Source organism: Notothenia coriiceps, unplaced genomic scaffold, assembly GCF_000735185.1.
Source record: "Notothenia coriiceps isolate Sejong01 unplaced genomic scaffold, NC01 NC01_scaffold00000339, whole genome shotgun sequence".
Taxonomy (NCBI): domain Eukaryota; kingdom Metazoa; phylum Chordata; class Actinopteri; order Perciformes; family Nototheniidae; genus Notothenia; species Notothenia coriiceps.
The window spans coordinates 9,398,906-9,413,565 of NW_011333040.1; the positions used below are offsets into that span (position 1 = coordinate 9,398,906).

General features: G+C 40.5%; 2 long non-coding RNA genes across 2 annotated transcripts in view; one reads left to right on the forward strand and one right to left on the reverse strand.

Moving 5' to 3' along the window:
- Positions 1-3,637, forward strand: part of LOC104944948 (uncharacterized) — a 28,152-nt gene extending 24,515 nt beyond the window's left edge. The window contains exon 3 of the long non-coding RNA XR_798286.1: positions 3,551-3,637. This is a non-coding gene — a long non-coding RNA (uncharacterized lncRNA). The remainder of the gene's footprint in view (positions 1-3,550) is intronic.
- Positions 1,326-14,654, reverse strand: LOC104944941 (uncharacterized). The gene is made up of 3 exons (XR_798284.1): positions 14,309-14,654; positions 7,618-7,619; positions 1,326-1,338 (listed from the first exon to the last, which is right to left on the reverse strand). It is a non-coding gene; the product is annotated as an uncharacterized lncRNA (long non-coding RNA).
- Positions 14,655-14,660: the final 6 nt, after the last annotated feature.

Sequence of the window (14,660 nt, forward strand, 5' to 3'; positions counted from 1 at the left end):
GTGACTTCTGCATCAACCCAGAATCCTTAACTTGACCAAATGCAGAAACTCCTAGAGCATGAGTCCAAAAAAATGACACTGGGGTTGATATCCTCAGATAGTACCTGTGTGATGATGTCCACATATCTTCCTCCTTCCACCGGTTCATTGGTGTTAAACGTCCGCCTCTACTGTACGTCCCTTGTCTTCTTTTTTTGGACAGGTTTGCATGGTTGTGTTTGTGTGTGTGAGAGCCACAGAAAAACTCAGGTGTTCTTTCAGCAGTGGCTCAAGGTTACAGAAAAGAAAAACCCACTGGAAATGTCTTGGGGGAGCTAAGTGGAGCATAAGCCAATGGGGAAGTAGAACAGGAAGAGTTGCGAGAGCAACGGTACCCCCAGTGGGGCCGAGGAAATGAGAACAAGCCGGTATCGAGGACAAAAATGTAGTGGTGGAAGGAAAAGGTTGAGCAAAATATTCAACAACGTGAAGAGAAACTGATAAATGAGTAGCCTTTAGCAGCTTATTCCTGTTTACTGACTTTGATTGGAATCTGCAAAGATTAAGATATTTCATGCGCTCAAGATAAGACAAGCCTCCAAGCATGTTGAGCTCATCTATCGATAACGAAACTTCTTTCTGCAGGGAGGATCAGGGTGGTATCACACTGTTTTCAGTGGTGGTGCTCTGTATTCTGTGTGCGGTGTGGAGCAGTGCAGGGCTCTCCCTCATGTGCTCGGAGGGGAAGACTCCGCAGCACATAAGACCAATAAAGGAGGCCTCACTCCAGTCTGATAGATAAGGCTATAAATAGAACTGCGACTCCCTCAGTGGGGATTACACTTCATCAATGCCAGGCAGCAGCACAGAGGTACAATATAGACTAGGGCAGAGTATCTACTGTCACTGGAGAAATGCCAGTTCAGCCTCTGGTTTTCACAAGACCTGGGGTTTTCATCCCTTGAGACTCTGGAAACAAGCGGTATTGAGGCAGTAAGTTGTTGTGGTTTGTTTTCTTTGTTTGAGTTGAAACTAATTGGGCCATAATTGGACTCAATGTTGGGAGTGTGGTTAAGGCTTTACTGGAATTCAGTCTTTATTCAAATCTGCATTTGCTGGCTGTGAAATGTTGCAAACTCACCCGGGAGAAGTAAAGTGAGTCTAAGCACTGATGTGATAGTTATGAGGTCAGAAGATATCTAGTCTTGGTTAAAACTGCTTTACATTTAACATAACTCATTTGATTTACTATGAGAGCGATCTAGATGCATGCAACTACATTTAAATGATTATATTTGTATCAAGGGGGACAACAAACGATAAAGGAAATTGTGGATAATCTGCCAACTTCTTCTTCAACTAGTCTATTGATGATTTACAGTTACGTGTGTCAATTAGTTTGTTTGTTTGCTTGTTTGTAAAGCCCAAAACCAACCCCAAAAGATATTTAGTTAACAATGGTATCAATCTAATCTTCATATTTGAGACTAACTAGACACTAAGTAACCTCTCTGAAACACTGTTGAAACAACTGTTACATGTCATGTAATGAGTGCTATTTCCAGAACAGCTTTAATACTTTTAACACAGTTATAACCTAGATGTCTTTTGAACTGCAAAGCATCAAATCCATTCTGACTGGTAGGGATTGTGAGAGGATATGATATAACACTGTGGAAGAACCTCAGCTGACTTCTTTCTTGTTTTTATTTCATTCACACTGACACTCTTCGCTCTGTATCGGCTTTATATCCCTGTTCTAATCCTCCTTACAGGCGGAACCCTTCCTTCCTTCCGTTTCTTCCTTTCTTTTCCTTCCTACCTCACTTTATCATGTCTCAACTGGCAGACGAGCTAAGAATCTCCTGAAGCGTACCCGGCCTCACCTGGCCTGCTCTCCTCCCGCTTGGGGATTTCTCCGACATCGATTAAATTAGTCGCGCTCACCCAGCCGTTTTAACCTCACTTCCATCCCTACTATTGCACTATTTTATCCCAACTAGGCTCACTAAAGCCAGGTTTTGGAGAAGCTAGACAGAGCTCTTGGCTCTTCTCTGTCATAGTTAACCCAGGAGGGATGGATTGCTGTGTAGGGATTTACTGGCTCTTTTTTTTTTACTGGTTTGGTCAAAGAATTGGAAGTTATATCAGAAGATGTCTCGTATTTGTCTTAAGATTTATTTTATTATGTTTACAGACTGAGCAGCCAGGCATTGTTTTAATTTCCAGAACAATAACTTGAATAGCAGTGGGCTTCTCTTATTGTCTCCATGGGCTCGTCATGAAGTAAACCTCAACTCAGAATAGACTTCCATTGTTTCCCATATGAATATATAAATACATTATAATTTTTCCCCCCACTCTGGGGGATTCTACATCAGTGTCCATCAGCAGCTCAAAGCACATCGACATGACGGCTCTGTAATAAACTCAGCCCTCATCCATATGTACCTCCCACTCGGACATGTTTCCTCCGTCACCGTGGCTGTCAGTTGCTGTGTGGCTAACCCCTGAGCTGCTTTATTTAACCGTGGCTGTTGGAAAGGCCTGAGTCACCGCTATATCTCAGCCAGTGTCCCTGGCTTGTGTGACAATGCACCGCAGAAAATAATGGATGACATATAGAATTTGAATTGCAAAGTGCTTTCACAGCATGGCTGTGGAAGGTGTGTTACGACTGCTTATGTTTCAGAAGGTAGTTGTTAAGATGGTGCTGTTTTGGATTTTATAAGATTCAGTTCAGCCAAATACCTGCGGTGTTATCTAGCCATGCACATAGTATTTGAATGTTTCAAAGAGCACAAAACATCAGTAGGCGTTCGAAATATTTAGAATTTTAGAAATCCCAATATAGTATAACTATTTCTGTTCTATTCAGACCTAATACACTGACTTTTAACGAGCTTTCGAACTCATGAATTTGTGACTCAAACTTGACTTTCTTTATTATATTTCATTGTCTCACCCTTAACTTAATTTGACTGGTCCCAAACAGAGATTAACTAGACAATGGCTTTTAGGGATGTGTTTCCCAGATTTGACCACAATGTCAAATGTCTTGTATGTGGCTCTTCTTTAAAAGAGGTAGTTTAACACTTTATATTAGATTCATTAGCCTTTGGATTGGCCAATTCCACATCATGGAATCAAAGTGAACTTATCCTTGTGATGGCAGCTTTTAAGATGAATTAGAACTTGAAACCGATTGCATGGCTATATACCATTATTATAAAGTAAAAACTGTTTTTTGTTGCAATTAAAGGAAACTGATTAAAAGGGGTTGACCTCAAAGTGGTTGTTTGCTTCAGATCGTTTTTAATGTTTTATAACTGGTTGTTCTTGGGATTAGTGTCTCTAGCTGTATCTCTGTTTCCTGTAGTTGCCTCCATAGAGCTTTTTCTTTTCCTGCCTGGTCTCCATTTCCGCCTGTCGCTTTTTTTCTCCCATGCCCAACCTTACCTCTCTGTGGGGGGAGGGGGGGGTGGGCTTTAGGGGAGGGTTGCAGGAGCTGAAGAAGATACATTTCAACTCCGCCCCCTTGACCTGATGCCCAATGCTTCCATGTTTCCAGGTGTCACATTTGCTGCAAAGGGCTACTTCGACGCTCTGGTGCGGATGGGCGAGATGGCCAGCGAAAGTCAAGGCTCTAAGGATCTTGGTGAGTCCTAGTAGTGGCTGTAGCACCCCTGGTGGGGTAGAGGGGGGTTGCACAAGCAGATGGTGAATGGGATGGCTCGTGCTGTTGAGCAGAAGCAGCTGATGACCAACCTGAAACCGGACACACACACACACACACAGCGCCATTTTTCACGTAACTCGATCATTACGATACTTTAAATGATAAAAATAGAATATTAATCTGCTTTTACTTTAATGTGGAGCTTATTCATACAACTAAGCATTTTCTAATTTAAGAGGAATTTATCCAGGATGTTTGTCACAGCATTCCCATTTGGTTAATCTCTTGTTTCCCTACCATTCAGGAAAGATAAAGGCTCGCAGTTGTTTTCTTTTATATTCCAGTGCTGTGAGCCAATGATAAATTCACAAATGTGTCTGGTATAAAATATTCAAAACAAATCACATGCCAATGTGGATTAGCTCTCGTTCCTTAAAAAAACGTTGATATATTTATAGTCTTCCAGTTCGTCAACAACAATGCGCTCAGATCTCACGCAGCGTGTTGCCTGGTTTCAGTTGGATCAGCCCTGGTTCTGCTCATTATAGGCTTATCTATAGTTATACATTGCATAGGCGATAATGGAAAGCCCTTTTCTAGCAGATGCACAGGTAGGAACATCTGTAGGAAGCAAGACAGGTGTCTATATCATTGTCGCGCATTGTGCAAAGTCGAGTCATAGTCACACGGTGAGGAGTGTGTCGAGTCCGCGTTACCGCTGGATCACTGATTCCCTTTGGTTTTTTGATGGGACCTAAGATAACAGACGTGAACATATGAGAGTAAGGAATGAGGGAGAGATGGTGAAAGGATGGGAAAAGAGGGACATCTGACAGAGGGTATAAAAAGCTGCATTCATTATTCATGGAGAAACCTTTATGGGTGCTCCCTCTCATTTATCCTCAAGCCTCATCATTTCATTATTCCTCCCTGTGTCTTTTTGAGTAAATACTTTAATTTCAATTAATAGAAGCTCATTACTATTGCTTTTACGATCATCAATGTTTGAGAAATCTACTCTCTGCTCTAATAACAGCACTTCTGTTGAGGCCTATGACTCATGGTAAACTCTCAATTATTCAAAACAACCAAAGAGTGTAAACACAAACCCTTTGAATAGCAAGGCTGTTATTTTTGTCTCTGAATATCTGTTAAGTAAAAACCACTTTGTGTTCTGGAGTTGTCTTCAACTATAAAACCTCCGTCATAAAGTGTTCTGGGACAATGTGTTGCATAAAGTACTGTGTTTTACATGTAAGGCATTGATATGCTTTTGAAATGTCTCTGCATCACAACGACTCGTTTAGAAATGCATAAGGAAAGGTTTGACTTAGTGTGTGAAGTTCCCCCCATTTCCATCAGCTCGGTTGCTTCGCTGTCATTCATTTCATGCTTTCTTTGTGCTTTTATGGTCTTTTACTTGTATATATATTGTGGTTGCCTGTTTCATGTTCTTTTGTTCAGTTCTCTTTCTGGAAGCCTAGCCATGACTCAGAGAAATCAGCAGGGATCAGAGCTGGTCTGTGCAGACTGAAGGGGGGAATTGTTCTGACAAAGCAGTCTGTCATCCCTTGTGTTAAGCGGCAGCCTCACAACCTTTGTGCATTACCATAGGAATAGGCTTGTTACCAGGCATAATGCAAAGAGAGTAAATCATGTAGTTCAAGGAGGATTCTCCAATTTTAACTTTAGATTTAACATAATCTGCTTTTGTTTCCAGTATTTGTTTATTGTTAACGTAATGTGATGGTGGCAAGAGCACAAGAGCTTATTTCTGAAGCAATTTATTTAGCAGGAAAGATATTTTTCCTAGTGACTTAATAAATACGTCTCCAAAATATATATTTGTTTAATTGTCAAAGCCATGTCAACTTGTTTTCAGAAAATACTTCAATATTGCTCTTTTTACTGTGTTTGAAAGTTTGTAGAAACATGCACAAATCAACCTGACCTAATCAACATATTTGTATGTTTATTTCAATTGGTGCCTTTAGTGCTCATTTGTTGTATTTCAGCAGAATACTAAGAGATCACTAAAAGCAGCAGAACAGCAGAACTGAGAATACATTATTTTCCGTTTTGTATTGTTCTATTAAACAATGTAATAGCATGTTTTATCTCATGTCGTGATGAAAGTATCTATTTCCGCCTTAACTGACATATTTCTGGGAGGCAGGAATAATAATGGAAAGACAAACGGTAACACAGCTTAATTAAATACAGCTAAATAAACACCAAAGATAGATTGGTAGGAAGAGATGAGTGATAAGAGATATGTTCACTAACATTTCCCTCATTAGGCAGATTCATTGATCTATCATAAAGTAATCAGCCTTCCTGTTGATATATTACAATGTGAGGTGGCAGTGGTATTATTTCTCAGCCTATTTTTACGTAAGAAAACACATTGAGCACCATTGTTGTGGAATCAATGAATAGAAAAGAAAGCCTGCTAGCTAATTAATTAGCTGATAACAAGGATTGTGGTTGTGTGTGTGTATATACAAGTATGTGTGTGTTGGTTTTCATTTCTTCAGCCAACACATGTCTGTTACTGTGACTAGAGCTTAGACCACAGAGCCACAGATAAGTGTGTGTGTGCGTTTGTCAGGGATAATCACTCGTACAGGACTTTACCTCGCGCTTCATAATTGATGAGGACTGAAGGCAGATTTGTAAAATCGTCCAGCTTGTAATTGCGCATTTTAATTGGGTTTTGTTAGCGGGAAAGTGTGTGGGCTGCCGAGTGAACATGGTCGGACTTCAAACTGCTTTATTTCTCCGAGGTGGCGGAGCCGTTCTGCCAGAATCCCTCTGCCTGTACTCTCTGTAACAGTGTAATTCATTAGAGCTTCATTAAGATGAACAGCATTAGCACATGGACAGAGGATGTGGAACTGCATATGACAGAGCCAAGTCAGGAGAGAGAGCGAGAGCTGGGTTTGAGAAATTGAGCTCGATGGAGAAAGTGGAGAACATCATGTTCTTCAGGGAGGAGAGGCACTGGACTGTTTGATGAATTCATTGACTTCATTAGCATCACTAAAAATAGCCAGAACTAATGGATAACTTCATTAACTAGAGAACTAAGAAGAAAACTGTCCTGAAGAAACAAGCACCTATTAAGTAGGGCAGTGTATTGGCTAGACTCTGGCAATATGATACATATGAATTGAAAGGGCCCTATTTTGCTTTTTGGGATTATCCCTTTCCTGTCGTGTGTTCTATAGGTTTTAGGGAGTTTCTCTGCCACCAACTTCCCCCCCCCGTTTTATTTGAACGATCAGTCTATGCATACATGTTGTGTGGGTATTGTTTGAATTTCTTGATTTACAATCTTCCTATATGTAGGAATATGCGTGTCTGACCATTAACCAGTTTGGTTATGCTGGTTTACATTTCTTTCATAGAGTTTGAGGTCCGAGCTTAAGGAGACACTGGGGCATAGGGATAATAACGGGATACATTTAAAAATAATTTGAGGTCTACCGAAGAGTTGGAATTTTCTTTTTTTACAATCCCATACAAATGGGCACAATAGGAGCGAGGTCCCGAAGTGGACCATTTTCCGTGTGTCATTCCCATTGTCTCCCCCCCTGCACTGGTCTTGATTTAAATTCAAACTCTTTTATTAATACCTAACTGCAATGTTTCATACGAACATGGCAACTGCAAATAATCTTTTTATACGCAGATGTTCGTTGTGCACCCCGGAAGCTTCTGTTGTGTGTGATGCTGCGTGTCATTTTCACAGGAACACTGGTAATTTGGTGTGTCACTTTAGAAACAGTAGCAGAGGCAGGGGAACATTTTAATAGTAGATTTCAGCTCCTGACACACACACAAATACACATCATGTAAACTGTACAGCCACACAAGTACACACCCTCACATGTCAGTGTAGGCTGTGCTCGAACTGAGTAATTGGGACTTAAAAATAACTGTACATTATTATCTACTTCTGAAGCCCAAAATAAACCGGCACACATCTTTTGTAGATTCACTTATTTCTGGAGAGTGGTGTTGTTTATCACTCAGCACAGGAAGAGGAAATGATGCTTCTCTGTTTTCATTCGTTTATTCTTAATTTACCCGCCGCCCGGAGAGACGAGATACTACACCACTGCAGTGTTGGAGTGACATCCAACTCATCCTCTCCTCTTACACTACCACGCTCTCAGTGTCTGCGAACGCCCCCTCATTGATGTGGGAGCTCAGGCAGCCCTGGGAGAACACGCCGACTCTGCACTCGTTTCTAAAAATAGATGAAATAAATCGACCAGAGCCGCTTCCAAAGTAGGAGGAGAGAAGGAGTGTGATGCTTTCCATCCGCAGCCCAAAAATGGCTCGTCGGTGATGTCAGTATGGATGAAAACGTTGTCGTCTTTCTTCCGTATACTAAATATGGACACGGTATGAGGAATAAAAAAATGGAAGGAAGCTCCTGCAGTTCCGGTTCCCCTCTCTGACCATATAAAGGCTCTGCCATTCAGATGCAAATATCAGCAGAGGTGCTATTCACACAGGTCTGCGCTCAGGCACATAATTCAGCTAAATGTCAGTCCTTTTTGGCTTTGGTTTATATCATCGGTAGAGGTCACTGATTTTGTTTTAGAAAATTCTGCAGTTGAGGCGTTTTTATTGCATTTCACCCATACATTCTTCGAAAAAGGAAGTCTGGACCATGTCACTATCAGTCAATGTGCTTGATTGAAACATCAAATTTATATTATTTGTCATTCAAAGTCATTTACTAGGATTTAAAATAAAAAAAAAAGGAAAAAAAAAAGGATCCAATAAAAGTTAAGTTTTTACAAGTAACCTTTTGACACCATATTTGGAAATATTATGTGTAAATAATCAGATATTATTATTATTAATATCTGAAAAAAATGAGGAAACTTTAACATTCTTTCCCAAAATACACCATGAGATTAATTAATGCCCTAGACATTTCCTGCTTCGTGTGATCATGAGGAAATTAATATAGTGTATCCACATATCTCTGGATTTCATTAGATTTTCCTTCCATCTCTCTTTAATTCTCATAATTCTCTCACATGTTCCCATTGCAGAGGGCGGAACATGCCTTAGCATAACATCCATCTCATTAAAACAATTTAAGGTTAATTCACATATCCAAATTTGAGGTCTAGAGAACAATTACCCTTTGGTTAATTAATTCATAGGAACACGCTTTAGAAGAATGTGTAGGCCTTCAAGGCACATTCCTCCACTCCTTCACACACACTGTGACAGGATAGCAGGCTTTCACAAAAGGGAACAAGGCTCAGCTACAACGTGGATATCACTGACTCCATTAGGCAACAGCTGGGGAGGATTTAATTATGTTTGGTCAAAACTGACAACATTTCCTTCCTGTTTAATATTCATCAGCAGTGTAATGTTTTCCTCATTTGTCTCTCCAATAATTATATTTTGTCTGCACAGCTGGATGGCAGCAGGAGAAATATGACTACTTCCTCCTAGAAGCAGAGGTAAAGAAAAGAGAAGATGAAAGCAATAATAGAGACTCATAAACAAGATTAGGAAAGAACTCTGAGATGTTATATTGCCTCGCAACTCTAAGGGACATTCGTCAACAGTATTCGCTATTGTTTCCCCTCCAACTGCGTGTTTTTTGAAATCTCACGTTGATTAGTTTGAGGAAAAGCTGGTGACCTCGTTGTGACCCCTCGTTTTTCTGAGCCAACACAGACTGTATTTCCCTCGAGCTTCAACCACAATCTGAATTCAGCCAGCGTTCAGTCTGCTTAGAGGGGAGCTGCAGAGAGAGCACACTTTCTTTAAAAAAAACTTGTCATATCACCATCTCACAATGTAATAGGTCCCTCACTTCCATGCACAAGTATCCTGATACTTTAAAGGATGAATTGTCAAAAAAAAGTTATAAACACACTCCCACACAACAAAGTCAGACCTGAGGAACATTACTTAAAGTGGACCTATCATGCTATTTTTAGGCAATAGCATAGGTCTCAGATATATAAAAATATATAAAAAACATGTCTATGAAGTGTTTTGCTCAAAAATACCAAACAGATCACCCATTCTAGCCTTGCCTCATATCCCTCTGTTTCACTTCCTGTTTCAAAACTGCTGATTCGGGGTATAAAGCTTTAAAAGAATAAAAAGGAGGGGGCTGAGCTCATGCGGGACCCGGCAGCTACTGTCTAAACTAAATACTGCGGTGATGAAACGCCATATCATGGATTATCAAGGATTATTTCTGAAACAGTATGGAGCTCAAAGGCTTTCTCTCTTGCTGGTTATACCACAAGGTGAGTTCCTTTTTATTTCCTGCTTCTTCACACACATGCTCTGTGCAGTGCAGGTTAGCTCTGAGTGTTAGCGATGCTAATGTAAACAAAGGCCATATTACGTCCAAAACACGTCGGGCATTCTTTCTGATAGCAACTTTCTAATAGGGCCGTGGGTCCACCACGTAGGTGTCATCCGATATGACGTAAATAACGTCATAGCGGATGGCAAATCTGGATCAGCTCCGTTGTAGCCCTGTTTTTAGAGATTTGGGTATGGAGGAAAGGAGAGAGGGTTTTATTTTCTGACGCTGCGTGAGTTCCCTGACACACCGGGGACACATCTTTCTGTATTAAAGACATCAAAAAGTGTATGTTGATGATAGGTCCCCTTTAAACTGAATTGAGTTATACATAACGACTAAATTATGTACGAACTGTCAATGTACAAGAGGATTGAGTTCGTTGCAACAACAAACTCATGGGCAGACAAGAGTGGCAGCTGAGCCAATGAGTTGGGCAGTTGGACTAAAGGTGGGCACCTAAGAGATAAAGGGTCTCTTATGCGGTTATGAGTCACCAACAAGAGGGGCAGTTAGGCCACTGTTGAGCAACTTCAGAGGGTTTCTTTCATTAGTCATTAGGCCCCTTGGGTAAACAAGAATCCATCCTTTTAATTGGCAGCATTAACCTCAGCCAAAACAAGTAAACACAACAATCGTTGTATTCCTCAAGACATCAGCCTGTATACTATGAATAGGTCTCATTGTGATTAAATGTAGATTCTTGTGGGTATGTTTTCGTATTTTGGTTTACTCTGGAATTTATGGCGTCTTTAAATCTGGAGCACTGGGTCATATGAATTTCTTCATGTGGTAAAATCTGATTTTGAACTGTTTTCAATTTGGCTGACAGCAGGGGCTGCTAGTTGGACACTTTGGCTGACTAGAGGCACAATTGCTTCAATCTTTGGGACATCTGTCCAATCATAAGAGATATTTTAGACCACTAAAGTGCCCTTTTAGTCGGGCATCAGGGCAAATTGGAAACATGCAACTCAGATATGAGGGTACAGACAAATTGGACTTAAATTATAGGCATTTTGGCCCTCATACCTCCTGCTGTGAATTCCTTTTTTTCCACTTTGCCTGGCTTATTAACTGGTATTTTAATATCCAACCAGGTCAATTTACAATCTAATTATGAAAACCCTAGTGACCATTCTCAGATGGGTGACGTAGCTATCCTTCGTCTGTCTGCGCGACAGCAGGACAGATCCACTGTTCCAATTTAGTTTTCCCTCACTGCTTCTGCCCTTTAGAAAGTCGTGTCCTACAGTCACCTCATGGGTTGAGGGAGGGCACAGAGTAACAGAAGGAGAAGCAAGAGACACAAAAGAAAGAGGATGGGGAGAGACAGAGCGACTTTTTGCTGCCTCATTAGAGCCTTTCAGTCGGTCTCTGGTCGAATCAAACCGCTGCTACCAACAGAGCACACAGGCCCAAGTACCGGAACTTTGATCACCCATACCGGCCATTCATTACATCCCACACCGCATGCTTCTTTTTTGCCTGATTTTAATGTTTCTGTCTTGAGTGTTACATCCATCCATGCTTTCAATAAGCTGTCTTGTCAACAGCAAGCCGCTTTTCTTTTTGAGGACCAGTTTAATTTCCAAGGAAGACACTAGCGAGGGATTTTGCAGTGTTTGATTGAGCAAATTAACGTGTTAACGTGTCTTTAACCTGTTAAGCCCCACGCAACATCTTGAAAGAGCAGCGGGGGTGCTGCGGGAATGTCTGCGTGCGCATCTCTCCCAGATGAGCTGAACAGTTTTTTTGCACGATTTGAGAGCAGCCAGGCTGTGGAGGCACAGAAGGACCGGGAGCCCTTTTGTTTTAAACAGGGCAGATGTGTGCAAATCCTTTTAAAAGGGTTAATGACGTGGTTGTTGCTTTTTGTATTTTCTTTTTTTTTTTTTATTTTCTTTTTTTATTTTATTTTTTTTTCTGTGTATCTGGTGTTTCGGTGTCCGCTTTATGGTGTGTGTCCTGAGGTCCTCGGATANAGAGAGGACGGCAGGATTGTAATTTCCCGTGTTCAGTGAATGCAACAGAGGCAAGACACCAGACCAACCAGAGAGTTGAATGGAAATAAACATCTGTCTTATTGGCTGACAGGTACCTATCCTGTGAGCTGTGACAATAGTTAAAATAAACTGTCGGTCTCAGACTCAGAGTTTTTGAAGATGGACATAAGAACATTTGTTCTTAAAAAAGACGACAATTCTCAAGTGGTAATTCACACAACAACCCCAGAGCCAGCACTTGAGCCAGGAGAAATTACAGCTTCGTTGACGTTACTTTGAATCGCGGGGGTAAGCTAAACCGTTAGCAAGTAGCTATAGCTAGCCAGATATATTAAATAAACACTTTGTCATACAATCTAAATGTAATCTTTTTTAGCGTTACCTGGTGATTTCAAAGAAAGCTCTCTGGGAAATGTTGACCTACTGTTCGACATGAAGCTAGAAGCTACCTTACAGTACACAGTTGATCCGGAGTCCTGTCAGTTAAAGTGTTTCATAGTTAGCTTAGCTAAGCATCAACCTAGCACTGAAATATATGAATGTTATGTGACAGTATTTCTGAGAAAAAGTCTGCTGAAATGGTGGCATAGTTGCCACCACTTTACGTGTCGAAAGCATGTTTGAACGTATTTGCAGCAGTAAATGTGGCTGTTTGGCCACTGACGTTGCCATAACAACACCTGAATTTAAATGTGCAACCTCTTTTTGTGACAGATTTTTGCATGAAATTATAATTCTTCTGAATGATATTCCTATTGACAGCTAGTTTCTATGTGAACTTTATGAGATGGACAGCCAGATAGAATAAATGAAAAACAGTTATGAAATACTATATGACAAAACAAGAATACAGTTTAAAAAGGGAGTGATTTGTAAAATATCCAAAAAGAAAAATCTGTTTGTTCTGTTTCATATGGGTGTTGAGAGATGTATCCATAGATCTCTTAATTTTGCTCTCAAAGTGCACCAGATTGATGCTTTTAACTTCAATATTTAAAAAAAAAAATCTTCCCGGGGGNGGGGGGGGGGGGGGAATCCCCAGACCCCCCTAGAGGAGGTTAGGTCCACAGTGTTTAAATGCTTATTTATACAATATGTGTGCTTATGCTAACATCATAAGACAAAAGTTGGTTCCGTGTTGTGTGTCGTGAGCACGCGCTAGAGGGAGAGGGGCCCCCAAGCCAAAGCTCGCTTAGGGCCCCCAAAAGTCTAGGGCCGGCCCTGTACACAACTCTTTGTCCGACCAACTACACACTGTGGTGCTTTATCTAAAGCACACTCATCTTTTTTGGTGATCTGTCTGTAGAGAATTCTGCGTATAAAGATTATTCAAATCTACAAAAATATGTGCAGAAACACAAATATACTGTTGTTATACTTTTATCTTTCTCCCAAACTAATTGGTGCAACATTCCTGCACAACACATAGTTATAGTTGTGTGAACACAAATGATGCCTGTGTCAAATACAGTAAATGGAAATGAAAACTTTGAGGAAAAATAAATACAGATAATCTTTTTAGAAAAAACAGAGGAGAAAAAAATACTTAGTCTGCATTTTACCACCTCACTGGGTCTGACCTCAGCTCCTTTATCAAGATGCAGAAGAAGCATCACCTGTAGCCTGACGGTCAAACAGCTTCAACCGTTATGCTGCAAATAACTCTTCATCTGACGTCAGTACATGTTTATTTGTTGCTTGGTTCATGTGTGTAGCATTTTTAATGGCAGTGTTTTGAAAATGGCAAACAAGGGAATATGTCAGATTTCTGTGTCTTACTTAGAGAACTGTGAGCAGTGTTTTGCAAAAAGTGCCAAGCTGAACTGCAAACTGGGTGCAGAGCTGAAAGTGCGTTTAGAGTTTGGGAGATTTGAGCTGAGGTTTTGCTCTTTGAGTGAGAGTTTAAATAATTATGCTTTATGTGAGATTTGTGTGTTTTAGCAACTGAAAAAAACCGGAACTGGACATTTTCTGATCAAACTCATTTTATTAAAATCAAAGTATCTCATTTGTTAGTCGATTTTGGAAACAACAATACCATTTAGTCTGTGAAAATACACGTTATTATAAATGTATGAGCAGTGAGAATAAAATATCTACAATGAAAGAAGCTCTGCTGCTTTCTCTCTTAAGACTCAGGCATTCAAAGAGAAATAACTTATATATATATATAATATAAATGCATCAATAGAAATATCCAACAAATATTTAGAGCAAACTTTACATTTTCATGCAGAGAAATATGAGTTGAGGTTAACAGAAATCCTCCTGAGCAGTGACAGCCTCCATGGCTACACAGACACAGGAAGGAGCGCCGCCTGAAGAAACTCCAACATCTACAGAACAACTCATGAGAAGATGTTAAAGCACATCCCATCATGTTTGATTGACAGCTGATCTCTGTGCAGTGAAGACATGAACAATCAGCTCTCAGCAACAATGATGGACACACAATGAGTTTAAGAAGTAGAAGAGTTCCTCAAATGACTTCAGGCTATTTCAGTTTACAGAACTCAGCTGTGGTTCCATGAGGATGATAAAGCCGAACTCCAGCATGTAGCGGCTGAGTGAATGTGGTCTGCACTCTGTGGAGGAGAGTCATGGTTTCAGAGACGCCTGTAGAAGGACAGAA